This window comes from Sus scrofa, chromosome 3 (genome assembly GCF_000003025.6).
Source record: "Sus scrofa isolate TJ Tabasco breed Duroc chromosome 3, Sscrofa11.1, whole genome shotgun sequence".
Classification (NCBI taxonomy): Eukaryota; Metazoa; Chordata; class Mammalia; order Artiodactyla; family Suidae; genus Sus; species Sus scrofa.
This window is the reverse complement of record NC_010445.4, coordinates 109,838,871-109,865,633: the sequence shown is the minus strand read 5'-3', so window position 1 is coordinate 109,865,633 and position 26,763 is coordinate 109,838,871. Positions and strand designations below refer to the sequence as shown.

General features: G+C 40.6%; 1 protein-coding gene across 1 annotated transcript in view; it reads right to left on the bottom strand.

The window, feature by feature from the left end:
• The window catches only part of ALK (ALK receptor tyrosine kinase), a 694,610-nt gene that overhangs the window by 240,122 nt on the left and 427,725 nt on the right, over positions 1-26,763 (bottom strand). The gene's annotated exons all lie outside the window — the stretch shown is intronic.

Here is a 26,763-nt window from a genome sequence, read left to right as displayed (position 1 = left end):
GGTAGGAATATAAAACGGTAGAGTCCCTGTGGAAAATAGTTTGGTAGTTCCTCAAAAAGTTGAAAATGGAATGGCCATGTGATCCAGCAGTTCCACTCCTAGGTATATCACCAAGGTGACTGAAAGCCGGGACTCAAACAGATGCGTACACCGTTGTTCACAGCAACATTTTCACAATAATCTGAAAGTGTAAACAACCTTCGTGCCCTTCAACAGATGGATGGATAAACAAAATGTGGTTTATACATATGGTGGATCTTTTTAACCTTAGAAAGATAGGAAATTCTGACACCTGCTACAATAGAGATGAACACTGAAGATACTACACTAAGGGAGATAAGCCAGACACAAAAGGACAAGTGCTGCGTGATTGCATTTACATGACGTTTGATAGAGACAGAAAATGGAATGGTAGTTGCCAAGGGCTGGGAGGAGAGGGGAATGGGGCGTTCCTGTTTAATGGGTGCAGAGTTGAAGTCTGGGAAGATGGAAAAAGTTCGAGAGGTGAATGGCACGATGTGAATGCCACTGAACTTTATATTTACTATGATCACTTTTACTGTATGTACACTTTACCACAGTAAAGAAAAAGAGACTATTCCCATCTAACTTGCTGGTCTGTCTTAAAGATTAAAGTAGATATCATGTGAGAAATAGCGAGAGCAATGCCTGTCACTTGGTAGCTGTTCAGCGCATTTTGGTTTCCTTCGCCAAACAGCATGTTTAATTTTCACGGAGCCTTCCTCTGCCTACTTAGTCAGGAGGTTATATCTGGAAAGTGGCCACACGGATGGAGATGGCACAGAGTAACAGTTCTGCACCAAGATGATCAGACTCAAAGAAGGAAGACATTCATTACAGGTCAGTCTGGGGACCCTGCTTCCTTCCATTTTATGACAAGAATAATCTATTTCTTGAAGCAAAGTGAATGCAGAAAGGTACATCTGAGGGAACAATGGAAATAAAAAACAGGAAGAGAGAAATACCATTGTAGGTCTCAAAAGTGAAGGAAAGCATCCTTACCTATCGGGTTCACTGGGCCCACAAACATTTTAGCACCAGTGTGATTAGGGTGTGGGAACCAGAATCTCACCCACTTTACTGAATGGTGCTTCGGGGTGGGGAGTCACCACACCTGCCCTGCCCACCCATGCTCAGGTGACCTTCAGAAACAGGATGAGGAAGTAAACTGGAGCGCAGTTCCTGCTTGAGGCAGGAGTGAGGAGGGGCCCCGCAGCTGGCCAGAAGTGGACTTCTAAGTGATAATGCCAAAGAGTGCTTCTCTAAGGCTTCTTCCAAATCCAATTTTTGAGGCATCTGTGGTCTCCGTGTTGGAGAACAGGTTGCAGCCTGCAAGGTGTCAGGGAGAACTCTTCCAACAGAAGCCCAGGCCAGGCCCTGGGCCCTATAGCATACCTGGCCAGGTCAGGCTGGGACTGTCCCTCTTTCTTTCAGATGGTGCCTTTGAACAGTGAATCAGGGAGCTTGGGCTCAAATCACTTCTTAAAACCTATCACATCTGAGAGGGCAACAAAAATAAAAATAACAGTAGTTATCAAGGACTTACTATGTATTAGAGACTATAATTGGTGTTTTGTATATACCTGTTACATTCGATCCCCTGTGTTGCTGATATTATTACCCCCTTCTCATGAGCACAGAAACTGAAGCTGAGAGAGGTTAGGTGCCTTGTTCAAGGTAAATAAAAAAAAAAAAATCCGGAGTTCCTGTCGTGGTGCAGTGGTTAACAAATCTGACTAGGAACTATGAGGTTGTGGGTTTGATCACTGCCCTTGCTCAGTGGGTTAACAATCCGGCGTTGCCATGAGCTGTGGTGTAGGTTGAAAATGCGGCCCAGATCCTGCATTGCTGTGGCTCTGGCGTAGGCTGGGAGCTACAGCTCTGATTAGACCCCTAGCCTGGGAACCTCCATATGCCACAGGAGCAGCCTAAGAAACAGCAAAAAGACAAAAAAAAAAAAAAAAAAAAAATCCTTATTTCTTTACATTTCCCCTTCTGCCCCCTCTTAACTTTGGAACATCTTGAAGGTACTGTCAACATCTTTAGAAAGTTTAGGAACATCTCAGATGTAATGCTTACAAATAGTCTTTGTGCAAGCCATAGAGGTGTGCCTGGCATATAGGAAAAGGTTCAAAGAATGACAACTGGAGATTTGCAGTCTGCTTTTTTAAACCAATAACCATACTGGCCATGTGATTCCCACAGTATTTTTACAATATGTGTGTGTGCATAAATTTAAATATATACATATATATACATATATAATGTGTGTGTGTGTATATATATATGCACATATAAATATTATATATAAACACATAAATTTAAATATACGTGTGTGTGTGTGTGTATATATATATATATATATATAATGTGTGTGTATATAAATATAAATACAATACCTAAATGACAATCATTTCAGGTTCAGTTATGCAACTTGGGACACACAGCCTCAAATGATCATCTATAGCTTGCTTGATTTGTTTCAAAATCAACCAGGAAAGCATCTGTCCAATCACACCCAGATACTCAGCCTCAGACAAGCTATTTTATGTTATATAGACCTTTCCAACATTTCTGTCAAGGGTTTTGTAGTAATTTATCACCTGCTCTTCCCAACACTCTGGACTAGGGAGATGCCACTAATCATTACAGCTTGAATTTGTTTTCAGCTGTCTTTCTTTTGAGGGACTCTATATCTTTAAAGATACTATATCAGTCTTACAAATACCTTCAAAATGATCTTGAGGCTTGGAATTTCTTATTGACCTATAAAATGCATTGGAAACTTCCTATTGTTCCCTGTGGATTGAATTAGGAGACTTCTATGGTGTCTACCACTAGCAGGCTTGGATGATAGTGACTTCATTTCACAGACAGTGACTGAACAATTGAACCATAGCTGAGGCTTCCATTAAGATCTAGGTCTCCTGGTGCTGGGGAAGATTGTCAATGATAATAAAAGTTGCTGACATTACTGAGTGCTTACATAGTGTTTGGGGTTTGCCTGAGAGGAGGTACAGTTGCTATTCAGCAGTCAACTCCTTTGGTGTTCCCTTCTCTCATGACTCAAAATACCCACTGATGTGCATGTCTACACAAGAATGCCTGACTCTACCTCACTGTATTGTCCCCAGTCATGTGGGGCTATGGTTCTCTATTTTATGGGGCATAAAGGATTACTTGGGAAGTGTATTAAAATATAGGTTTCTGGGACCCGCCTAAAGCTTTAGCAGGCCTGAACCTATCTTCTAAATTATCAATCTTTCTGATGCCTTCTAATACAGGCATCAGGGGAGTATACTTTGATAGTCACTGACTCAAGACTTTCAACGTCATTCTTATTCTCTACTGAAATTTTCCCATTCATTCACTTCTTCAACATTCACCAAGAAGTTAGCATAATGAAGAATCACATTTGGATGGTGCCTTTACAGTTTGAGAATCAATTCTACGTACACCCTCATTTGAAGCTCAGAGCAGCTGTCTAAACTCCATCAGGTAGGTATGGGAGGAACATGGCAGACACCTGCCAAGAGGATCCTGATCTCATCCCATACATGTGTTGGGATGGAGGCCCCATGAAACCTGGGAACGTGAGTCCCCTCTCCTAGCCAGGGAACATTTGTTGACTGGCCCAAACTCATTACCTTAGGTAACTGATTGGCAAAGGATGGGTATGTTCTAGCTAACGCCATATAAAAAGAAGTACACTGGGAGAATTTCCCTTCCTGTACTAAAAAACAACTTCCTGAGGTGAATGCCTACCCCTTCTTTCTATTTCTATATAAATAAATAGCCATCTTGTGACCTTAAAGCAACAACCATAAGGATGAAAACCAAAATGTTAAATACAGTGGAGCAGAAAGATAAAAAGAGTGTCCAACAATATCACCTAAATTGTGACAAAAACCTCAGAAACTGCATACGTCTGACCTTGTTTATAAGTAAGGAGAAAAAGCCTCTGTTGTTTTTGAAGGTTTTTTTCCGTTACTATGATTTAGATTTTCTCTGCCACTTTTAGCTAAAAGCATCCCTACCTAACTGATCCAGAGGAATTATAATGATTAAAATCCTTGTTTTAAAGAAAACAGCCGCAGAGAAAATTAACTTGCTTAAAATCTCTCAGCAAGTGAACAGTGTGTCCTGGACTTGAACTGAGATGGACTGACTCCAAATTCTGAACCATCCACCCTGGAGCCTCACTCTACAATGAAGGTGTTCCAGTGACTACCTTGAAATAGAAGTGGAAGGAACCCAGTGAGTGGGGGTCTGAGCTCCTTATCCCACTCCAACCAGAAGAATCCTTATTAATCTATCTCATAAATTAGACTTTCATATAAAATATAAGTTAAATAAAGGGTTCTTCTGATTTAAAAAAATAGTTTAAAATAAAATGGCATTATGCGATGCTGTTTCCTCTTATATATAAGGCATTATAGATGCAAAAAAAAAAAAACAAAACCCTGTAATACTTGACTTTTGCTTTTATCACATTGTTACCTAGTTGAGGAGCTAAGACATATACACATACCATGCTGAGGAACAATGCAAGAGTTAAACTAAAGCTGCTTAAAGCAAGGGCTATTTTTTTTGCTATAATAGATCCTTGAAAATAGTGTTATAAGGGAAATCATTATAAAATGAATCCTATTTTCCCCATAGGAATTATATCATAAAAGGGTTGTGCTCCTAACCAAAGACATAGGATCCAATTAATTATAAATATGACCAAATAACAAGGCTCAAGAGTAAAATGTAACATCATTGGAAATAATAAAATGATGTTCCAACTCCTATAAAATGGGAATAAATATATTGAACAGATTATAGCACATTTGGGCTTATTATATAATCAAAGTAGTCATATAACATAAACATAAAAATCTATACCATAAATCTGATCTAAAACTAACATGCTTGCAACAATAAACCGAAAATGTGTAATGAGTGATAATTTTATTTGCTTCTTTGAGACTTCAGATGGTTTTACAGGATAATTTAGATGCTCACTTCTCTTATAAATGTGAAATATCCAAGACAATTAGCACTTATGCACTGTTTTGTTTTGGATTGACTCCTGCAACAAGTAGAAGTATTCCAAATATTCCCTTGAAAAACCATGGAAAATGATGACTGTTGTTCAGAGATCCACATGGCAGGTTGTGGTATTACTAATACTGAAAAAAAATGTTTTAAAATGTAAAAGTCTACTGTTGCTTTGGTTTATTTAAAGCTCCTTATGAAGACTTCCACTTCTGCCCATGAGGATTAACTGCTACAGGGGTTGGCCTCCTGTCATAAACATATATAGTGGTTTCAGATACTGAACAACAGGCAGCACAAGGCTGTGGTACACGAGGGAAGGAAAAGAGTGAGATGAGTCTTCTAATTTCCCCAGGTTATTTCCTGGAAGCTGCTTTCAGGTTGCACTTCAAAGAGAGTAAACCCAAACAAAGCAGTGAGACCTTGCTGAGTTGAGGCAAAGATGGAGCTCTGGGGAAGCCAAAGTAGCTATGGTTTTTAGGCAAGATATCAGAGCAGAAGCTGGAGAGAAAGAAAGAGAACAGAGTTAGTCTGGAAATCTGCAGAAGTCCCCTTTGGTTGAGTACTAATTCATGCATGCATACATGCAAGAAAACCACCACAGGACAAGAATAGAAGCACCAGGAAGCAACAGGCTAAACAATTCCTGGAACTGAGACCAGGGATAATCTGTGTCCCAACCAGCCAGTAATATCATTCAGTAGAATACTGAGAAGAATCACAGTTTAGTAGTAATAGGATTAAAATAGTCTTACAATAAAGTTAAATACAGTTAAATTTAAAATAAATCCCTGAAAGGATCAAACTGATCTGTTATTTACTTAACCGGATGTCAGAACAAAATCCAGCACTCTTTAAAGCAATATAGCAAACATCCAGTTCCCAACAATATAAAATTACAATGTCCAACATCTAACCAAAAAATTTGCTAGTCATTCAAAAGAAGAAGAAAATATGACCCATAATGAAGAGAAAAATTAATCAATGGAAATAGATTCAGAAGTGAGAGATAATAGAATTAGTAGACAATAATCTTGAACAGCTATTATAAATCTTATAAATATGCTCAGTGATGTAAAGCAGGGTGAAACTATCCAAAACGATGCTCGGAGAGAAAAAGATCGGAAAAAAAACGAACAGTGTCAGTGAGCTACGCAACAGTTATTAAACAGTTTAACCCAACATGTATGGAACTGGCATACTAGAAAAGGGGATAAGAATTTGAAGAAATAGTAGCAGAAAGATTTTCAAACTTGTCGAAAACTATAAATCCACAGATACAAGATGCTCAATGAACCCCAACCTGAAGAAACATAAAGAAAATCAAGACTTATCATATCAAATAATTCAAGAAAATCAAGACATCATATCAAATAATTCAAAACCAGGGATTGAAAAAAAAATGTTTAAAGCATCCAGAGAAGAAGGTTACATTATGTCCAGGGGAGCACACATAAGAATGGCGGCCAACTCCTTGTTAGAAGTCGTGCCAAAGGACGGCAGTGCAACATCTCTAAAACGCTGAAGGAAAAAACTGTCAACACTGTACTCTACATTAAGCGAAAACATTTTTTAAAAACGAAGGCAAAATAAAGAGTTCTGCAGACAAACAAAAGCTGATAGAGACTATCAGTTTAGGACATGTTAAAGGAAGTGCTTCAGGCAGATGAAAAATACCAGATGAAAATTTAGATCTACAGAAAGGAATGAAGAATGCCAGAAATGGTACATATGTAGGTAAATATGAGACAGTTTTTTTCATTTTTCAATTCCTTGAAAACATCTGACTGTTTAAAGCAAAAAATAATAACTAGGTATTGCGGGGTTTATAACACACGTAGAATTAAAATGTATAATAACAATAACACAAAGGCTGGGAGGTGGGGGTTGGACATACTACACATGAAATAGTATTATTTGAAGGTAGGTTTTCATAACCTTAAGATGCATACTAAAAGCTCTAGAAAACCCACCAAGATATAAAAACAAAGAGGTACACAGCTAATAAGTGCCACTAAAATTGAATTTAAAAAAATTCAACTAAATTTGAAACTTTTCATGGTCCCAGGGCACCTATGAATAGTTCCTCCCATATTCTTTACAAAGTCATGAAAACATTAGCAAAACTTTAGAAAGGAATGTTCAAACCTTTCTAACAGTGTTGGTATCTTTGTTCTTAGTACCAGCTGTCATTTTATGTCCAGAGAGTCATGGAAACCATACATACACACACAACTTTATTTGGAGACTGACTGTCAAATATGCCACACAAATATACATATAATAATATTCAAATACATGTTGATGCTCTTGTGGTACAAACTGATTTTAAAGTGCTATTATATTGATAAGACGTGCAGTCATTACGATTTTCTAAATCAGTTAATGTTTATGAATAAACAATTAACTTTTACTACATGGGAGGCATTAAAAGGGTTCCTTTTGAAAAGGCCAGGAACCATGGAACCCCTCTGTTGGACTAACAGAGGGCTTGGCCTTGAGAGTTTGAGATTCTTTCTTATAGGTAGTAAGCTTATAGGTAATGGTTATAGGTAATGATTTCTGAATGATATGACACATGATAGCAATGCTCTCATACATTTTAGATTCGATGAAAGTGAGGTAGAAAAAAGTCAAATAGGTTGTTCTGAAGCTCAGTGACTACAACTAAATTGAATAATCACAAATCAATCACCCAGTTGTTAACTTGGCTGGCATACAATTCTCTGGATCACGGAGTGACCAGACCACATATTATACATCTGATAATTTGAGTTCATACTTTTATTAGATAAGCCATTTGTTGATTGGTTATTATGATATCTTTAGTGGACATCTGTAATTTTGTGTGCTGCACCCTCAGCGTTCCTTCTTTCTTTGGGAACAAGCCACATTTTCACTTGATTTGATTCTGGTGGGGTTGTTCATAATACTCCCCCACCACCACCACCTTCTCCTTCTAAGCTGGTAATACCATTCCCCTCACATACAATAATTGATTCAGTTTGGGCACATGGCCAAGAGCCAATAATTTTCCTTTCTGGGGAATAATATGGATGCCGTGTGTAGGAATGACTTCTTTTCCAGGATTCTGAACACGAAGAACCATGTTTGATCACAGCTGCCAGGAAGTTCAGTGATAATAGAAAAAAATATGAGGCAACAGAGTTGAGGAATGGAAACAGTCCTACTAACAGTATTTAATCTATTGTTTAATTAAACAGCAAGCATATTTCGAGTACTTAAGTGTTTATCACCCTTCTTGGTCTTGAGGATATGGCAGTGAACAAGCCGTCTAAACACTTACATTCTAGGGAATTCTTGAGCCTTTTGACAGGGTGAAATCTGAAGCCTAGTCCCAGTATTTTAGACTTTCCAGTTACATGAGGCAATTAAGCTTCCCTTTTCATTAAATTAGTCTACTTTAAATTCTCTTCCCTTGAAAGAGGTCAGATATGCTATTAAATCTGATTTTAAAATCTGAGAGGATAATTTATAAAGAAGAGCCTGGAGTTCCTGTTGTGGCTCAGTGGTTAATGAATCTGACTAGGAGCCATGAGGTTGTGGGTTCGATCCCTGGCCTTGCTCAGTGGGTTAAGGATCCGGCGTTGCTGTGAGCTGTGGTGTGGGTCGCAGACACAGCTCGGATCCCACATTGCTGTAGCTGTGGTGTAGGCTGGTGTCTACAGCTCTGATTAGACCCCTAGCCTGGGAACCTCCATATGCTGTGGGTGTGACCCTAGAAAAGACAAACAAACAAACAAACAAAAAAGACAAAAAAAAAAAAAAAAACCAAGAGCCTGGTTGAAGACCAGAAGTCAGAGGAATCCTCTAAATCTTTCTGGTATAAAGCTTATCAGCTGGACCACTGCTTCTCTAAGTTTGGCTCAAAAATCCCTGTGGAGTTCCCGAGTGTTTTTCAGAGGATCGACAAGGGCAAAACTATTTTTATAATCATATTTAGATATTTTTTGCCTATTCTGCTCTCATTCTCTCGTGAGACTATGGTAGTTTTCCAGAAACTATACAATTTATATTAAGCTGGACATTAAAAAGATTTGCAAAAAAAAAAAAAAAAAAAGTACAATACCCCTCCTCTCACTAATTTTATTTTAGTTTTGATAAAAAAACTAGTTTATTTAGTTTATCAAAACTAAAAATGGTTTCTTTTCCTTAAAATATATTATTTATGTTTACCCATAATGGATTTGCTATTATTTGCAGATAAATTAAATATTTAAAAATTTTCTCCATTAAATAATAATATGATAAATGCAATAGATTTAACCCACACAAACAAAAATCTTTGGGGCCCTCAATACTTTTAAGACTGTCAAGTGATCCTGGGACAAAAAAGTTTGAGACCTGCTGATCTAGACCAGAGATGAGCACTTGGTGGGTCAACAGATCTATTTTGTGATGAAACTGAGGAGTCACAGAGATACAGACTAGAAGAATATGAGTGAAATATAAGCTCATGAATATACATTTCTCCCTTCTATCCTTAGAGATGAAAATTCTGGTTCAAACTGAACCGACACAAAACAAACTGCAGTAATTGCCTCCCCATTAATGGCACAGACCAATGTGTGTTGAAGTTGTCAGCCCTAATGAGGCCTGAGAAAGTAAAGGTGATGCTAAGAAGCTTTCCTACAGAAGCTATTCTCACTGCCAATCTGACTGACTGGGCTGCATCCTGTCAACAAGATAATGAAAAGATTAATGTTCAATCTATTCACCTCTGTGGATTTTTTGAACGAATGTAAGAACTTATCTAAATCAGTGGTCATCAGCCATTTGTGCCAAATTCATTTCTCAATGCCCAGAATCTTTGATTTGGGGGGATGGAGAAGAGCCAGTGATGTCAACAAGAATATCAAGTAAGGAGGCAGCAAGTGGTCTTTAGATATTGAAGCGTTCTTTAGCCTAAGTATTTTCATAAGGTCCATCTCAGTTTAAAAATTGACTTATATTTCAAAAAGCTGAAATGACTGTGTCTCTGTAGCCCCAGCATCTTTTTACAGGCATGCTCCAACTCCACGGCAACAAATCCCTCCTTATTCTTTCCCAGCTTTGATCCTCTGTGCAGTTCTCTTAATGGCATCATCCTCCTTGTCATTGTAAGAGGTTCCAGCTTACGGTGTTTGACTTCTCCTCTCTTGCCCATCCTAGCCACCTCCTTTTCTCTAGCCATACCACTCCCAGTTTTCACTAAGTTGGTGATTCTTGCCAGTTCTACCCAGTTTTTCATTGAGATCCCATAGCCTTGGATCATCTACTCCTTGATTGGATCCACATGATCTGCCTGACAAAGAAAATGAAACTTCTCCGAAGAACATCATCCAGAACTTCTGAGTTCAATAAAACATTACCAGGAATGACAGGAAACAGGGCCAAATGACCCAAAGCCAAGATAAAAAAACAAAGAGAAAAACAGACTTTGACGTCTGGTACTAGGGTTATTGAATACATACTTTAAAATAATTATCTGAACAACGTGTTTAGGAAAATCAGTGAAATATAAAGAATTTCATCATAGAACACCAACCTATGAAATAAGAATCAAATGGAAATTTTAGAAGTGAAAAATATATAATAACTGAAATCAGTCATTCAATGGATGGGTTTAATAGTAGATTGGACACAGCAAAAGAGAGAAATTAGTAAAAATTAGTAAAAAAAAAATAGTATTTTCTATTGACCTAGAAAATAGGTCAGTAGAAAATACACAAACGGAATCATAGGGAGAACAAAAAGAAAGAATATATAGAAAAGAGTCAGCAAGACATATGAGATACAATGAAAGGTATGAAAGAGATGTAATTTGAAGTCCCAGAAAGAGAAGAGAAAAGGAAAAGATAGGGGCAATATCTAAAGAAAAACAATTTTGAAATTAACAGAACTGTTAAAGAATGTTTCTTTTTATAAGCCCCAAACAGAGGAAACATAAAAAACATTTAGTCATATCATAATAAAGCTACTTAAAATCAAAGACAAAAAGTGAGTCTTTAAAATAGCTAGAGAGGAAAACACATACTACCGCTAATGAGGTATCTGTAAAGCAGAAAACCAACTTTTCATAGAAGCAAGGGAGGCCAGAAGAGAACAGTGTGACAAAAGTAAAGCACAGAGGGATTTCAGCTGCGGTGCTGGGGATTAAGAATCTGACTGCAGAGGCTCAGGTTACCGAGGAGGTGCAGGTTCTGTCCCTAGCCAGGTGCAATGGGTTAGAGGCTTTGGCACTGCTGCAGCTGCAGAGTTGGTCCTGGCCTGGGAATTTCCACATGCCAGAGTGCAGCCATTGAATAAATAAATAAATAAAGAAAGAAAGAAAGAAAGAAAGCATAGAAAGAAAATGACTGTCAGCCCAAGAATTATTTGCCCAGTGAAAACTGTCTTCAAAGATGAAGGTAAAATAAAGACAGTTTCAGTCAAATCAGCTGAGAAGTTTTTCCCCAGCAGACATTCACTAAAAGAAATATTAAGAAGAGCTCTTGGGAGTTCCTGCTATGGCTCAGCAGGTTATGAACCCTACTGGTATCCATGAAGATGTGGGTTTGATCCCCAGCTTTGCTCAGTGGGTAAAGGATCCAGTGTTGCCATGAGTTGTGGTGTAGGTCGCAGACGTGGCTTGGATCTGGCGTTGCTGTGGCTGTGGCTGTGGCTGTGGCAGGCAGCTGCAGGTCCAATTTGACCCCTAGCCTGGGAACTTTCATAGGCCAGGCTGAGGCCCTAAAAAGAAAAAAAAAAAAAAAAAAGAAGAGCTCTTGAGGCAACAGGAAAATAGGAAAATTGTCCCAGATAGAGGCACAGTAATGTAAGGAATTCAAGAACACTGGAAAGGAAAAATATGGGGGAATATTTAAATAAATAGTGACTATTTATTGTGACACAGTAATACTGTCTTGAGAGATTTAAAATATATGTATAATTAAAACATATGCCAACAAAAGGACAAAAGATAGGGTAGGAATAAATGGAATTTAAGTACTCTAAGGTCCTTGCCTTGTTCAGGAATGGTAAGCATATTAACTTAAGATATAGTCTAGTGATCTCTAGGGTAACAATTAGCAGTGCAGTAATATAATACACAGTATTTTTCCACAAAGGTTATTCTATGCCAACATGGCTTTACCAGTGACTTCTTCCAAACAGTTAAAGATTTGGTAAACCAGTTTCATACAAACTCAGTAGCAAACAAAAAAAAAATAAGAGAGACTTCCTATTGTGTTTTATAAAGTTAGCATAACTTTGATAACAAAAGCTAAGAGGGCTTACAAGAAGAAACAAATTACAGGCCAATCTTTCTCATGAACATAGATGCAAAATATTAGCAAATCAATATGAGGGACATAAAGTAGATAATCCATCACAACAAGCTGAGCTTATTCCAAGATATAAGGTTGATTTAATTCTCAAAATTCAATCAGTGTAATTCACTACTTTGATAGAAAAAAGAATAAACATTATCTAAATTACTTGATAAGATATGGAAAAACCATTCGATACAATTCATCACCCATTCATGATTAAAACCCTCAGCACCTTAGGTATAGAAGTTGTGGCAGACTGTATTTTCCAAAAATGGCTGCAGCAATGATTTCTGTTCCTCCATGCTCTTCTAGACCATGGAGAACTCTGTGACTATCTTATTCAACAGAATCCAGCACAAATGATGCTGTGTGACTTTTGAGACTAGACCATAAAAGGCAATGCAGCTTCCGCCCTGACCTTTTGCAGGTACTGGCTATTGGAATTTATTCACTTTGCTCAGGAAAGCTCAAATTAGCCTCTATGGAGAGAGTAAATGGAGACACCCCAGCCAACAGCTAAGCACCAGATGTGAGTGAAGAAGCTTTCACATGATTCCATCTCCTTTAAGTCTTCCAACTGAGGCCCCAGACACGGTGAAACAGAGATAAGCCTTCCTTACTGCTGTCTGTCCAAATTTTTGACTCAGAATCTTTGAGTATAATAAATGGTCTTTTTTTTTTTTTTTTGCCATGTTTGCCAAGTTTTGCGATGCAACCGTAAGAACTGGAATAGAAGGAAATTTCTTCAATCTGATAAAAGACATCTTCGAAAACCCTACAGCTTACATCATATCTAATGGTGAGATACTGAAAGCTTTCCTCTGAGTTAAGGAATGAAACAATGATATTAATTACCACCGCTCCTCATACACATCTTATTAGCCCTCTTAGTCAACACAATAGGCAAGAAAAAGAAATAAAGGGCTTAGGAAAGAAAAAATAAAACTGCCAACTTTGGCAGATAATGGGATAGAAAATTTGAAATATCTATAAACATTTAGAATCAATATGTAAATTTATCATGGTCTTTGGATATAGCATCAATACATAACAAAAAGTTGTATTTTTAAAAACTAGTCATAAAAGAAAAATAATTTTTTAAAACAACTTTTACAAAAGCACTTAAAATCACATAGGAATAAATCTAAAGAAATACTGGCAAGAACACAAAACTACAACATATTACTGAGAGAAATTAAGGAAGATTTAAGTAAATGGAAGGCTCTATTATCCTAATGGATCAGAAGACTCAGTATTGTAAGAATATCAGTTCTTCTCAAGTTGATCTATAGATGCCATCCCAATCAAAATCTCAGCAGGTTTGTGTGTGTGTGTGTGTGTGTGTGTGTGTGTGTGTGTGTGTGTGTATTCTAAAATGTACCTGGGAGTTCCCGTCGTGGCGCAGTGGTTAACGAATCCGACTAGGAACCATGAGGTCGCGGGTTCAGTCCCTGCCCTTGCTCAGTGGGTTAACGATCCGGCGTTGCCGTGAGCTGTGGTGTAGGTTGCAGACGCGGCTCGGATCCCGCGTTGCTGTGGCTCTGGCGTAGGCGGATGGCTGCAGCTCCGATTCGACCCCTAGCCTGGGAACCTCCATATGCCTCGGGAGTGGCCCAAGAAATAGCAACAACAATAACAACAACAACAACAACAACAAAAAAAAAAAAAAAAAAAAAGAAAAAAAAAAGATAAAATGTACCTGGAAATGCAAAGGGCTAAACAGGCAAAGATAATTTTCAAGAAGAACAAAGTTGGAACGCTTAGAATAACGGATATTAAGAAAAAAATACAAAGGTACCTTACTTGAAGCAGAGTGGTATTGACACAAAGACAGACACACAGAGACCAAATGAATAAAATATAGAGTCCAGAAACAAAACCTACACTTAAAATCACATGATTTATAACAAAGATGCCTCTGAAGTACAATGGGGAAAAGATCATCTTTTCAGCAAATAGTGATGGCTTAATGGGCTACCTATGGAAAGGGAGTCTGCATACCTACTTCATGCCATAACATAAAAATCCACTTTAAATAAATTATAATCCTAAATATGAGAGGGAAAACAATATAGCCTTTAGAAGATAACACAGGAGAATATGTGTATGACAATGATGTAAATAAACATTTCTTAAACAGGACATAAAAAGCACTAAACGTAACCCCAAATTGGTAAGCAGGAATTCATAAAAATCAAAAACTTCTGGAGTTCCCATCTTGGCTCAGCAGAAATGAATCTGACTAGCATCCATGAAGACACAGTTCAATTCCTGGCCTTTCTCAGTGGGTTAAGGATCTGGCATTGCCGTGAGCTGTGGCGTAGGTCACAGACATGGCTCACATCCCGCATTGCTGTGGCTGTGGTGTAGGGTGGCGGCTACAGCTTGGATTCGACCCCTAGCCTGGGAGCCTCCATATGCCGTGGATGTCACCCTAAAAAGACAAAAAAAAAAAAAAAAAAGAATCAAAAACTTTTCATTAGAAAATACTATTGAGTAAATTTTGGAAAGGCAAACTATGAACTGGGGGAAAACATTTGCAAGATTCACGATGCATACATCTGATAAAAGACTTTTGCTGAAAATATATAAGGAACTCCTGAAATCAGTAACAAAAAGAATACAGTATAACAACAACAACAAAAAAAGAGCAAAAGATTTTCACAGGTCCGATAAGCATATGAAAAGATGTCCAACATCATTATTCATCAAAGACATGCAAATTTAAACAACAATGAAATACCACTTCACACCCAGCAGAATGGCTAAAGACAAACCCACAGGACAAAATAAAACTCAACCCTACCAAGTTGAGAATAAGGAGCAGCTGGAAGTCTCATATATTGCTGGAGGGAGTATAAATTGGTACAACCACTCTAGAAAACTGCTTTAGCACTATCTTCCAAGTCTGAACAGACACACAGATTTGACCCTCCTAAGTAAATATACAAAAGAATTGCAAACATTTATGCACTGAAAGCCATATACATGAATGATCTAGTTCACCGGATAAACTGGGGTGCATTTGTAAAATGGAATATCATATAACAAAAAATGAATTACCACTACATCCGACTACATGGAAATAACTCACAAAACCAGTTAATACTATCTATAGGATCATTCATATAAAGTTGTATACATTTTAAAAACAGGAAAACCTAATCTATAGGAAAAGAAGTCCAAACACTGATTATTTCTAAGGAATCTATAATGACTCGGGGGGAGGGGCAAAGGGAAGCTTCACACATACTAGGAAATGTTCCATGGCTTGGTCTGCATGGCAGTTACAGGAATAATTTCATTTTTGTAAAAACGGACCTGTGCTTTTTAGTTTATGTATATTGTATCTCATTTAAAACATTTAAAGAATAAAAAGGAGTTCCTTGGTGGCCTAGTGGTTAAGGACTTGGTGTTGGGTGTTGTCACTGCTGTGGCTCAGCTTACTGCTGTGGCCTTGGAGAAGAAAAACATGAATGGGGGCTGGGGGTGCAGATGGCGACACGGATGACTTTCCATTCCTTAGCAGATCTGTGCTGTTTCTTTTCCCAAACGCCCCAGTGGGCTCCACGCAAGCGACGCATGTAGAGTTCCAGTTATAACTGATTAACTAACTCTCCAGCAACAATACCTATCTTGCCTCTGGGAAAATACTGCGAAATCAGGGACACACTCTCTTTCACTAGACAGCATTACAGCATAGAAACTGACTCCTGAATTCATTCCTTATTCTGTTGGATTGGGGAAGTTTAGTTCATGTTGGTTTTCTGGAGGAATAAAAGTCAGTGTGGGGGCGGGGGGGGGAATTGGGGGGGAGAGGTGGCTGTGGGGAGGGGTGATGCAGCAAACCAAGTTGAGGCGAAGGCAGAGGAGCACAAAAGCCTGAACTAATTGTCTACTCAAAGTGCTTGGCCAGTCGGGCCTCCTGCCACTCCTGCTGCTTGTCAGGGCCCAGGCTTTGGCATCGCTTTGAAGGGAGACCTTAGGGGACCCTTGAAGTTCCTGCAGAAGAAGCTGCCGGCTCCTCTGGCTAATTTCTCATCTCAAGTCCCCTCCTCTCCCCCGACTCGGCCATCAGCTCTACCTCTGATTCTTCAGCTGGCCTCTGGGAGCAACAGCGACGATGGAGGGGAGTGAGAGGCCACAGTGAGGAAGGCAGCAGGCAGGCCAGCGGCCAGGCCTGGAGAAATGCCCGCCCTGCCAAACCAGAGGCATATCTCAGGACAACCAGGCCTCAGGGAGCCCAAAGGCAGCGCTGAAAGAGGCGGGCTTCCCTTTGCCGCAGCCTCCACGTCATCTCAGCTCACTCCACTCCCATTCGACTGTTGAGGAAGGAGGCTCAGAGAGGTGAAATCCTCGCCTGAGGCCGCAGGCTTTGAAGCGGCAGAATCTGATTCCAGAGGCCTCCCTGCTCTGCAAGCCTTCCTCCCTTCTCCAAGGCCTCACACTAGTGAACACTGGGGCTGCCCGGGTAGCTGCAGGAGACTACACTGCCAGGCCCTCTCAGCCAGCACCACAGGGAGGCAGATGGCCCCACCGCACTCCCGCCCCTTGGTGAGTGGCCGAATGAATCCCGGCTCACCCTGTGGAGATATCGGTGAACCCCTGGGGCCAGTCTCCATTTGGCTCTGGCCTCTCAGTCAAAGGTTTGAAAAGGCTGGCTGGAAATTTAAGACAGCCAAGAGCACAGTTGGCTCCCACTGAGTAAAGAGCACTGAGCCCCTGATAAAGGCTCATTCATCTCTAGGAGCTTCATGCTTGAAAGGCTCTGAGCGCCTGAAGAGAAATTGTGCAAACTGACATCACAATAAACAGAGAAAGCATGTCTATAAAATCCCAGCCAGGCGGCAATGCGACTGGTGACATCAAGTTTCACCACTGTAATGAAAGGAGAGTCTCAGTTGTCATATAGGGCTAACTGCAGACAGACAGGGTGGGGACAGTGGGCCAGAGATGCCAGCCAGGGAGCTGCATGCCCCACTGGCACTTGCTATGGGAGGGACGGTCACGAGACTCCTTGGGAATGATCTATTAATTTTCGAGGCTCTGATCAACAGGACTTGTTTCTCACTTTCCTGAGGCTCAGATTCATGGCTTTAGTTGCCAACTCAATTGCTGCCCTCTTCTCTCCTTGTATCCATCCTTCCATTCAGATACCCATCCACCCATCTGACATACGATGAGCAAGCACGTAATAGGTTCTAAGCTTTGAAGATAAAACAAAAAAGATTGGTTTCTGGCCCTGAAAGCCCCATAGTATTGTAGAGGTGGCAGACAGAAAACAACCACCCTCTTTTTTTAAACACTAACAGTTCCCCCACCCGCATTTATAAAGATAACTGTGGGAAAGATATATTGTAGAAAAAACAGAATATAGCTGAAACTATGCAGAAGGAAATAAAACTACACGTGATCCCACTGTATAGAAACAACCACTGTAGTATTTAGGGATATGGACATATCGCATGACCAGAACCATGGCAGAGGAGGCAGAAAGTGGGCAGCAGCACAGAAGAGAGAGGCAGCAGATGGCCCAGGCAGTCAGAAGGGCATTCCGGGTGGAGGAGGGCTGTGCTTTTCTGGAAGGGAGTGCAGGAAAGTCTGGTGTGTGGGCTTGGACTCAAGGTTTGTGAGAGTGCCCAGGGAAAAGAAGTGCCAGGAGAGAAAAGACGGGTCAAGCAGGTTGCAAAGGAGCCCCCCCCGCCCTGCAGAAAGAACTTGGATCCCATCCCGGGGCCTTTCTCGCTGCAGTGTCACATGCAGAAATTCGTTGTGAGATGCATTGCTCTTTGTTAGCAATGATTCTTCAGGTACTGATTGACTTTCTTTGTAGAGTTATTTTTCATTAGAGCAGTCGCTAGGCACCTCACTCTCACACACTTGCACCCTTGTCAGTTTCCAGGGTGGATGGGAGAGGAGGAGAGCAGAGCAAGGATGGTGCCCCCACCCATCACCCTGGAAATGAGCACCCACAACATCGCAGCCGCCCCGTTGGTAGTGGTCTGCTTTGTCTCCCCGTCCTGCCCTGAACAAGTTCTGTGAGGGTTGAGTCTATTTCTACCTTATTGTTTGCTATATCCCCGGCCCTGGCACCTTTCATTCACTTGGTTTTTCATTTAATAAGTACTTACTGCATGCCTACTATGCCCTGGACAACCAACTCACTTCGCTCTGTTGAACAAACTTCCTAGCCTCCTGGACTTTATAGTTTAGTTGGGGGTGGGGAACAGCAGACTTTAAGTGAATAAAGACACCAACAATATTTCATTGTAAATGGTGACAAATACTGCAGAAGAATAGCACAGGGGTTCTGCATGGGAGGACAAATTAGACTGGGAGCAATGAAGAAATCATTGAGGAAATTACATTTTAGTTGGTTCCTAAAGAGGCTGGGACATACTAGGCACTAAATAACTATGTATCGAAGGGAAGAAAAGTCAAAATCTGCATATGCTAATGAATGTGTATCCAGTATGGACTTGTCTCTACCCAAGCCTGGCTGCTGAGGCCAAGAGCTGAAGAGCTTGCAGTGTGGGATGGCACAGTCAGACGTGGGTTTTAAAAAGATGACAGCTGCCTCATTCGGACCTTAGCTCCTTTTTCTGTAATTTCTGAGAAGAGGCCTAGAAGATCCCTAAGAATTCTTCTACTTCTCTCACTCCAGAATCTTTGACCCACCCGTCAACAACTCTCCGGCCCCAAGCAAACTTGACATGCAGGGGAGGCTGACCTTGTCCTCTGTCACCCCCTTCCACTCCATCCTCTTCTCAACTGCTATGCTTCGTTCAATTGTCCTTGAGCAATTCCAGTGGGCCTCATACTATTCTTCTCTGCATCAAAACTGCTTTCATAAAATGAAATTTAGAAATGATGTAAATACCTGATAAGGCTTAGTGCATTATTACTTCCCCTATTAGCAGTGATAAGGTTTTGAGCCAAACAATGGGATGCTAATAATGGAATTCCAGCCGAATGGAGGACCACAGATGGCTGTCCTAGGTGCTGCCCTCTGCTTTCAGGGACTAGACTGAGTGATGGGGAGATGGGATTCCAACTCACCACTTGGTGAGCAGAGGATGCAGTGTAGACCCAGACTAGAAAGGCTGTGGATCTACAGAAAGAGGTGATCCATCAGAGAGCTGAGCTGAGCAGTGCAGGTTGGGTCAGCTCTGGGTTTGTGTGTAAAGAGGAGCAGGGAGATGACGCCTGGCATAGAAGGTTTGAGTGAGTCCTATAGACTGGAATGAGCGAAATTACATAGCCATATCAACATGCTTAGTACCACCTTATGCCACGGGCCGGAGGCAGCAGCACGCAACAGAGGAAGCTGCTCGGTCACTTACCGGCTGTATGGTCTGGACACAACACTTAGGTTTCTGAGAGTCTACATCATAAAATAAACTACAATACTCGCCTCTCTAGTTGTGGTGTGGATTTAGGAAGATAGAACCTCTGAAACTGCCTAGGAGAGTGCCTGGCACACAAGGTGTGTTCAACTGATGTTTGATTTTCTTTTCTTCCCAAGTCTGTACGTCCCCAAGCTCAGGTTTGGGCATTTCATCAGAGACATTATACGATTCTTAATAACCCAGAGTGGTCCCCAGATTTTGAAGGTCACAGACTTAAGGGGGTAATATCTAGAAATTTCTGGCTCTTCCTGCTTTGAGAGACAGTGGTTCTGAGGGCAACAGAAATCAGCTGCCAGTTTTAGAGCTGCAGGGATGGAGAGCAGAGGGGATATGGAGAGATGGCAAGGAAAGTGGGGGCTTGGTGTAGTAAGGGGCAATGAGAAAGGTGGGGCCTCGAGATGGGCCCGGATGACTGAGCGCAAATTGCTTACTTGGTGAGCAAGCTGTCAGCAGGCAGGGAAGTGAGCTGAATCTGAACGTGATTGAGAACCTGACAGCTCAGGTTCTCACTGGAGGTGCTGTATGGAAGCATATAGGTAAGGCAAGTCAAAATCTTTTGCTGGCAGATAACACATTGATTTTTAAACAAAAAAGAAAAAAAAAAGACTATTTTCCCAAGGCTGAGTTCAATATTGATAAGCTGTGCAAAGTACTGCCCCACTTGGTGTATGTTTCTCTATCCATGAGAAATGAAGAGACTGCCTCACTTTCAGCTTCTCAGAGCTCCCCAGGTTCCCTGCTTTTGGCTCCAGACCAAATCAATAGAAATGTGAACATTAATATAATCACAAATATGAATGTGAGGACAAACACACATGTGAACATAAATATGTTCATACATAATAACATAAACATGCATATGAATATGATACGTGTTTCCCTCCAGTAATCTCCTTTTTTTTTTTTTTCTCTCTCGTCTTTTCAGGGCCACACCCACAGCATATGGAGGTTCCCAGGCTAGGGGTCTAATCAGAGCTGCAGCCGCCGGCCTATGCCTGAGCCACAGCAACGCGGGATCTGAGCTGCTCCTGCGACCTACACCACAGCTCATGGCAACGCCAGATCCTTAACCCACTGAGCAAGGCCAGGGATCGAACCCGCAACCTCATGGTTCCTAGTCAGATTTGTCTCCACCGTGCCATGACGGGAACTCCTGTAATCTCCTTTTTGAGGCAATCAACAAACCGTCTTGTATTGTGCACATGCCTAAAATAATCCATATCCTGTACAAAGGGCATTGCAGCTTCAAAATGGCCCTCACAGCCATTGTCTGCCATGAGTCACACACACTTCTTCCAAGAAAGGTAGGGCAGGTGCCGTCAACTGTGTGTCCATGTGCAGATGTGGAAACATCCCTGGGCAGGTGGAGGACTTGCCTCCCTGGTGACCGCTGCTTTCTTTCCATTACTCCCTGTTTCTGTGCCTTTCCAGAAGAGCTTTGAAATAGAGACCTTATTCTGTGCTCTCCAGGATCCTACGGACCAACGAGGAATGAGCATTTGCATATGCAAATCAATTCACACCACCAGGTTATTTAAGGGGAAAGTTCCTCCCTGAGCTTTCTAGGCTCCACGCCTGCCTGAGAAAGCTACAGCATTTGAGCTCTTAAACACAGCTTTCTTGGTGCCCATCTCCGTCTCTAAGACCTAGGAGGAAGCTAATAAGCAGGCCAGGAGACGGTTGAACACGCGAGTCTGAAACTCACTTTTTATCCACATGGTGATTTTGGAATTAATTAAATATCCCATTTTACCTAAGCTTTAGGGTGTTTTTGCTCTAGATAGCTTCTTTTCTCTTAACTAAATTGAGGCTCATAAATGAGAAATACAGTGCATGAAATCTCTGGATGTCACACCATAAATCTCAGGCATGTGGCTTTGCAAATCTCCTTTAGGATAAATTGTAGCAATAAAATATTTGCATTTTCTCTATGTATTGTTGGGTGCAGGGAGTTGAGCCTTTTTCAGTCATGGGCACTTTGATTGTAGACCACAGGGTAAGATTATAGACCACAGGGTCATGAGGGGCCTTGCCTGTGGGCCCTGGGGATGCTGGTCCTCTGCCCTTCTGCCACCACCCGAAGGCAGGAGTGCTTCTGTTCTGATAGTGACCTTGGGAGAAGATAGGGAAAGATGGAGGAGAACATTCATCTCAGGGGTGGAAGGCACAGGGGGGTTTAGACCCAGAAAAGGGGCATGAGATTCTTGGAATCTGGTACAGGAAATCTTTGACCTGAAATATACTAGACAAAGAACTAAATTTTTTTAGTTTTTCTCTTTTTCATTCCCTTCAACCTGTGACTCATATTGTATTCATTCAATTAAATACTAAAAGGCAGTTTTAAAAGAATGAATCAACTCTATATTTCAACACAGAAAAATTCCCTAAATAATGTGAAGAAATACAAGTTTCAAAAGACATACCGGGTGACCAAAACCAGAATATGCATTGACTGTGGATGCATTCACGTACAGGAAAAGCAGCACATGGAATAACACCCAGCACCTTCAGGAGAGGGATGGGGAAGGTGAAGTGGGAATGGAGTGAAGCTTTAACTCTATCAATTTAAAAAAGGGGGAAAAAGCAAACAGGGCAAAATGTAATATCTATTAATTCTAAGCAGTGGGTACATAGGTCTGTGTTATATTATTTTCTGTATGTGTGCAATATTTTACAATTAAAATGTTATTTTAAAAAGAATAAAAGTTATACACACACACACACCATACACATATATATTTGCCGTGTGGAGAGATGTGAGATGTATCTTATTGCCTTAATTTGAATTCCCTGAGTTTAAGCATCTTTTCATGGATTTATTGACCTTCTACTTCTCTTTTGTGAACTGCTTGTTCATAGTCTTATGTTTTTTTGTCTTTCGTGCTTTTTGTTCTTGACCTAGAAAAACCTGTCCAACAACTCCTTAAATAGACATAACGTAAATCATATTTTCAGAGTTTGCTGAGTTCTTTGGGACTGTTTACCCTGAACTAAGTGGTCCCAGGTTGTCTGTTTGTATTTCTTGTCTGGGCCTTTTTGTTGTCCTCCTGCCCCAGAGACATGCTGACGTTTCTTGCTGTGGTCAGTCATCCTACCCACTTACTTTGCGCATCAGCCAAGAGGAGAGGCCAGTCGGACACGGGAAGGGAAGCGGAACTGGGACTGGCTGGATCAGGCTAGAGCCTGTCGGGCAGTAACAACACACAGGTGGATGTGTGAGTAGGCACCAAGGAAGCTCCAAGGAAAGCCACGTGTCATTGTCTGGGAAGCCAAAGAAGGTGTCCCAAGCCAATACCTCTCCTAGATGCCCTGTTAAAATGCAGATTGCAATTTGGCAGTGTTGGGTAAGGCCTGAGATACTGCATTTCTAATGAGCTCTCATGTGCTGCTGCTGCTGTTGGAGCAAGGATCTCACTCAAACATGGAAAAAGACACTGTGTGTGGTCTTTTGAGTCACTGCATGTAGTACTTGAGCGTCTTATTCCAGTGGGGGCCCAGGTTCCTGGTCTGAGGATCAGTTCCAGATTTAGAGAAGGGGAGGCCTTAGAGGTTATTCTAGGACAGCTGGTGGGGAAGTAGCTGCCTGGGGAGGTTCAGTGGGACTCACTGAAGCCAACATAATCAGTTAGTGGTAGATCTGGACTAGAACTTGTATTCCCGACTTGGAGCTCACTGCTTTAACTATTTTACTATTTCATCGTTTTTATCTTAGTAAGAAAACAAACTCAACAGTACGAACTCATTAAATTGCCAATACAGTTGGCTTTAAGCAACTCCCTGGGGACAAACCCAGATTAAAAATAAAAGAGCAATGGGGAGGGAAAAAATTGTTTTCCAGTCTTCATCATAAAATTCCTCTAAACTGAAAACTTCTGTAATGGACTTCCCAGATAATTTAATTTTACCACAAATCAATTTATACATACTATTTTATCAGTACACATTGCATAAATAAAGGCCCACCTTAACTGATTAGTCTGTGCCTGCCAGATCTTCAGTCCCTGTCTTTCTTTGGCTTTTTGGAGTCTCTGACTTTGGCAAAGCTACTTCTTCAGGCTCCCATTTTTTCCTTGATGCTGGACTCACTGTCTCTAAGGTCTTGTCATTTTTAATGGTTTCTGAGTCTAAAGTTTTCACTTTGTATACCTTAACGGTGGTTTTCTTGGTGTCCTCTCTGTAGCTGTCATTTTTCTCTTTACATGGTTCACAGCTTTCCTGCCCCAAAAAAGTGATAAGTAAAAGGAAGGACTATTGATATAGCAGTTACTTTACATTCAGGAAGGAGGGTCAGGGTATTATTTAAAACCCAGAAACAGAATGACTTGTGGATTGATTTTCAAAGGCTCTTAAACCTCAGTTCTTCCCACACAAAAAAAGAAATTAATTACCATACATCCTACTTGCCTTAGAAGAAAGAACATGGTCAGTGCAGTGGGCTGGTTAGAAAGCCTAATATAAAGCCAATTGTGTCTTTTCTTTTTGCCTGTGACCACACATCTCCAATGGACAAAGTATAAACCTTTAGGGCAACCTCTGGGTGAAGTCTAACCAGCCATTGCCTCTTTGCTCTGAGAAAGGCCCGATATGAGACCCGTATTAGAAGTGAAAATTCCATTAATGTTGGAACCAAAAAGGCTCTCTCTGGGCTTGGAAAGGTGTTTCTAGGGGTAGGGTTCAGGTGGTCAGTATTAGATACACCACTGGACAGCATGCAATACGTAGGAGAAAGGTACCCCACCACCATGGTTTTATAAAAGGGAGGTATTTGTCTACAAGATTTTCTAGTTTTTAATTCTAACACTATATAGTTCTAGGATTCTGAGTCTAAATGTAGCTATGCCTACATCTGAAGGAGGATTATCAAGTCAGGGTGGATTAGTAAGGAAAAACAGAGATCAAGGCCAGAAGAATGAAAACTGGGAATGCCTGAGGAAAGTGTACCTAATGTTTTAAACCTACGCCCAGGTAATGGCATGACATGAGGTCATGTACTAAGGCTTTCTCTGGCATGAGATACATGTGTGGATCTTGTGGATCCTTTGCATATAAATGTGTTGTTGGTGCAATGGAATGACTGCAGTGTCTCATACCTCAGCTGATGAGAGAGCAAGAGTGTGCTGTACAAAAGAAAACAAAGCAAAACAAAACAAAACAAAACAAAATACCCTGAAAACTCTGGAGAAGAAAGTTCTTTATTCCACCATGATGTCATTTATTTACCTCTATGGCAAGAACCTCCCCAAGAGTGTTTCCATTTGTGCATGGAGGGGCAGTGGATGAGGAAGGAGGTGGCTGAAGAGTGCCAGTGGCAGCCTGACTTGATTTAAAACCATGCTTTGGATCTGCCCAATTCTGTTTCACTTGGCTGTGACTACACATTTATTGGGCTAAGAGTGAATGTGCAATAGGCACCCTTGGAAACCTGAAGAGCAGGAACTTGGAAAAGACTGATGTCAAAATTTTGAGCCTGGAAAGAGAACTGGAATAGGAATTGCAAGAGTAGATTCTACTGGCCAGCAAGCTGCACAAGCTGAACATGGATCTGCCGCTCCCTAGCCTTAGTTTCCTGAGCTATAAAATGAATTGCGCTCAATGGTTTTAAACCATGACTGCATGCTAGCATCACTTGAAGAGCTTTCCAAAAGTACTCATGTCTAGGCATCACCCCAGACCAACTGAATCAGAATCTCTGAGATTGGAACAAAAGCATCAGGTTATCTTTAAAGCTCCCCAGGTGATTCTAATATATGTCCAGGTTTGAGAACCACTCTTGCTACTCAAGGTGTGGTCCATATACCAGTAGCATCAATATTGCCTGGGAACTCAGAAGTACAGAATCTCAGGCCAGAACTCAGAGACCTACCCAATGAGAATCTGCTTTTAATAAGATTCTCAGATTCACATGCACATTCAAGCCTGAGAAATCCTAACAGATACTCTCTAAGTAACATTTTATTTTAAATTGTGAAATATTTTTAATAATAGAAACCCTTAGAGAATAATTTACTTAACACCCATGTGCCCAACCCAGTTTTTTACTATTCTTATTTAGATTTTGTTTAATGTAATAACACACGTTTTATTTAAATTGAAGCCCCTCTATCTATCCTTCTGAATCCTATGGTTTTTCTTCTCTTCATAGATGTAGTCACTATCTTGAATTCAGTGTTTTTCTGTTTCATGAATGCTTTTATATTATTATTACATAGGTAATTAGATTAGATAGAGAGATAAAATGATTTTATCCATTTAACAAGTTTTCTGTTATAGATCCAGCCCTGCATTCCTAGGACAGATTATCATGGGTTATGCTACATATACTTTTAAAATACACTGATGAATTTGGTTGCTTGCATTTTATTTAGGACTTAGGCATTAAATGAAGTTGGTCTAAAGTGTTCCTTTATTGTCAGCTTTGGTATCAAGAGTATGCTGGCCAAAAAAACACATGAAAAGATGTTCAACACCACTAATTATTAGAGAAACACAAGTCAAAACCACTATGAGGTACCACCTTACACCAGACAGAATGGCTATCATCAAAAAGTCTACAAACAATAAATGCTGGAGAGGGTATGGATAAAAGGGAACCCTATTACACCATTGGTGGGAATGTATACTGGTGCAACCACTGTGGAAAACAGTATGGAGATTCCTCAGAAAACTAAAAATAGAATTGCCATTTGATCCAGCAATCCCACTCCTGGGCATCTATCCAGAGAAAACCACGACTCAAAAAGATACATGTACTCCAGTGTTCACTGTAGCACTGTATACAATATCCAAGACGTGGAAACAACCCAAATGTCCATTGACAGAGGAGTGGATAAAGAAGATGTGGTACATATATATACACAATGTAATATTACTCAGTCATTAAAAGGAAAGAAATAACGACATTTGCAGCAACATGGATGGACCTAGAAATCATCATGCTAAGTGAAGTTAGCCAGAGAGCAAGACACCAACATCAAATG